Source organism: Erinaceus europaeus, chromosome 17 (assembly GCF_950295315.1).
Source record: "Erinaceus europaeus chromosome 17, mEriEur2.1, whole genome shotgun sequence".
In the NCBI taxonomy this organism is placed as follows: domain Eukaryota; kingdom Metazoa; phylum Chordata; class Mammalia; order Eulipotyphla; family Erinaceidae; genus Erinaceus; species Erinaceus europaeus.
The window spans coordinates 51868982-51872330 of record NC_080178.1 but is presented as its reverse complement, the minus strand read 5'-3'; the positions used below and the strand labels follow the sequence as shown (position 1 = coordinate 51872330).

General features: G+C 41.1%; 1 pseudogene; it reads left to right on the top strand.

The window, feature by feature from the left end:
* Positions 1 to 1323: 1323 nt before the first annotated feature.
* LOC132533785 (protein SET-like) lies at positions 1324 to 3097 on the top strand (annotated as a pseudogene).
* Positions 3098 to 3349: the final 252 nt, after the last annotated feature.

Sequence of the window (3349 nt, the reverse complement as noted above, 5' to 3'; positions counted from 1 at the left end):
AGTGGTTCTTTTCTGGGATCTGCATTGCAGAAGTTAGGGATCTATGTGTCTGATAAGGCTGGACTTCAATCCCAGCAGGCTTGCTTACAACTTGACTTTTGAGCATTACGGAAAGCACTGTCTCAGGCATAGAAAATGCAGTCAGTACACACACACACACACACACACACACACACACACACACTGCCTGTGTAATTAACATTTAAAGCAAAGTTACTAAACAATGTAAGTGAAATTTCTAGTGTATTTGGAACTGCTGATGACCATGCAGCCCTAGCTTCCTGCTGAGAGACTGTGAGCCCTGGATATCTCTGCTGTCCTCACTACGGAGCACAAACGCTGGGACACTATGTGAAGGCATGAATGGAAATATCTAATATTCCTGAATCAAGATACAACTCAAAGTACATTTAGTAAAGTGTGTGCCGCCCCCAAAGACCAGCATGTTACCTTTTGGTTCTTGTTTTTGTAAAGACAGACTTATTAAGCTCCAATGTGATAAGTAATGCTACGGGTGCAATATTTCCAGAGGCTGGGATGGGTTTTTAACCTGGAGGTCGAGGTAGAAAGTTGACTGCAGAATTAAGAGAGAGAGTTGGTTTACTTTCAATCGTTTCCTTTGAGGCTTTAGAGGTCATATAGATATATTGAAGAGAGAAAAATAAGATAGGAACGTATAACACATTCTTACTCTACACCAACAGTGCTAAGTGCTTAATATAATGCAAAATGGACCGGAGAAATAGCATAAGTGGTTAGGCAAAATTCTTTTTTGTGTCTGATGCTTTGAGGTGTCAGGTTTAGTCTTTGGCATAGAGGGGGAGAGATAGCGAGAGAGGGAGAGAGAGAGAGAAATAGGGGGGATAGGAGAGAATGAAAGAAGATTGCATAAATAGCAACTTAAGATAACAAAGAAAATCTCTAAATCGAAGGACCAGTCCTCAAAAGGTTGTCTGACAACTTCTAGGTATCTCTAGCACTTAAAAAAAAAAAAATTGGATTTCTCCATATACTTTAAACAAAGTCACATGAGCCACAGACATGAGGACCCTACTATTTTCTATTAAGCCGCATAGCTCAGTTTAAAACTACAACTCAGGATATATATGAACATGGTACATTCAGCTCACTTGATGCATTACTTTTACCTACCTAGGCCATCCTCCTTACCCAGCAGACACCTGAACTTTGACTCTTTTAAGTAGTAGAGAGTCAGCAAAGAGTCTTAGTTGAGAATCTCAGGGATTAGAGTTAAGGTGAGATAGAAAATTCTAGAAACCTCCTAGCTGGCTTGTTCATTAAGTCTATTTCATTCTGTACTTCATGGATATATTCCATTGCTTCCTGTTGCTTTTTTATCAAGCTGCTTTCTGGGGAGTGACGATTTTGAAGTTAGAACAGAAATATAACAAACTCTGCCAGCCATTTTTTCAGAAGAGATCGGAATTAATGGTCAATATCCCAAATTTAGGATTAACATTTGTCAACCACCCACAAGTGTCTACACTGCTTGGAGAAGAGGATGAAGAGGGGCACTGCATTACTTGACAAGAGTTGAAGTGACAGAATTTGAAGATAGTAAATCAGGTAACAGAATAGACTTTTATTTTATTGAAAACCCTTACTTTGAAAATAAAGTTCTCTCCAAAGAATTTTATCTGAATGAGAGTGGTGATCCTTCTTTTTGAAGGATCCACTGAAATCAAATGGAAATCTGGAAAGGATTTGATCAAATGTTCAAGTCAAACACAAAATCAAACCAACAGAAAGAGACAGCATGAGGAACCAGAGAGCTTCTTCACCTGGTTTACTGACCATTTTGGTGCAGTCGCAGGTGAGTTAGGAGAGGTCATTAAAGATGGTATCTGGCCAAATACACTACAGTACTACTTGGTTCCTGATATGGATGATGAATAAGGTGAGGGGGAAGATGATGATGATGAAGAGGAAGAAGGATTAGAAGATATGAAGAAGTGGGGGCCTGGTGGTGATGCACATGGTTGAGCTCACATGTTACAATGTGCAAGGACATGGGTTCAAGCCCCCAGTCCCCACCTGCAGGGGGGAAAGCTTCTCAAGTGGTGAAGTAGTACTGCAGCTGTCTCTTTGTCTCTCACCCTCTCTATCCCTCCCTTCCCTCTTGATTTCTGTCTCTATCCAATCAATAAATAGGTAATATTTTTTTTTAAAAAAGAAGATGAAGAAGGAGACGAGGATGAAGGAGAAGATGATAATGAGGGGGAGGAAAGAGAGGAAGATGAAGGATATGACTAATGAAACACTGATGAATTCCAGCCTTTTTTAATTTTCTCCTGTCCCTAGGAGCAAGTTGCAGTCTTTTTCCCCCATTTTCCCTCCCTCTGTGTGCAGTCACCCTGTCTTTGAGGTCTCTTCTCTCCTTTGTACAATGGTTATCAACTTATTTGGGGGGGGGTACCTTGAGAAGAATAAGTTGAATAGATTATCCTTTTCTCTTCCAAACTAATATTTTTTCCATGTAAAATATTTTTAAGAAAACCCGTATCTTTCTGCAGTTAGCAGAAAGACAGACAGCTTTGTGGTTTTTTTTTTTTTTTTTGAATTTTTTTTTTTTTTTATAAAAGCAAACACTGATAAAACCATAGGACAACAGTGGTACTACTCCCCTATCCTCTTTCAACAAAAACTTTTGGAATCAATACCACCATGCTCTGTGGGAACAAAGACCAACTTTCTGCTCCCTCAGCTCTGCTAGAGTCTGGGGGCTGTTAGGCCCCTGTGTAGTAGTGCATAGAATTCTAGCTGTTTTCTTCCTTTCTCTCAGATCTTGAATCTGAGAGGATCATATAGCAAAGCAGACACCTTCCCAGTTTTTGTTTGCTTGTTTTTATTTTTGCCTCCAGGGTTATAGCTGGGGCTCAGTGCTGACACTACAAATTGACTGCTCCTGCTGGCCATCTTTTGTCCATTGTTGCTGCTGTTATTCTTTTTTTTTTTTTAATTTTTTATTTAAGAAAGGATTAGTGAACAAAGGCATAAGGTAGGAGGGGTACAACTCCACACAATTCCCACCACCCAATCCCCATAACCCACCCTCTCCCATGATAGCCTTCCCATTCTCTAGCCCTCTGGGAGCATGGACCCAGGGTCGTTGAGGGTTGCAGAAGGTAGAGGGTCTGGCTTCTGTAATTGCTTCCCCGCTGAACATGGGCGTTGACTGGTCGGTCCATACTCCCAGTCTGCCTCTCTCTTTCCCTAGTAAGGTGTGTCTCTGGGGAATCTGAGCTCCAGGACACATTGGTGGGGTCTTCAATCCAGGGAAGCCTAGTCAGCATCCTGGTGGCATCTGGAACCTGGTGATTGAAAAGAG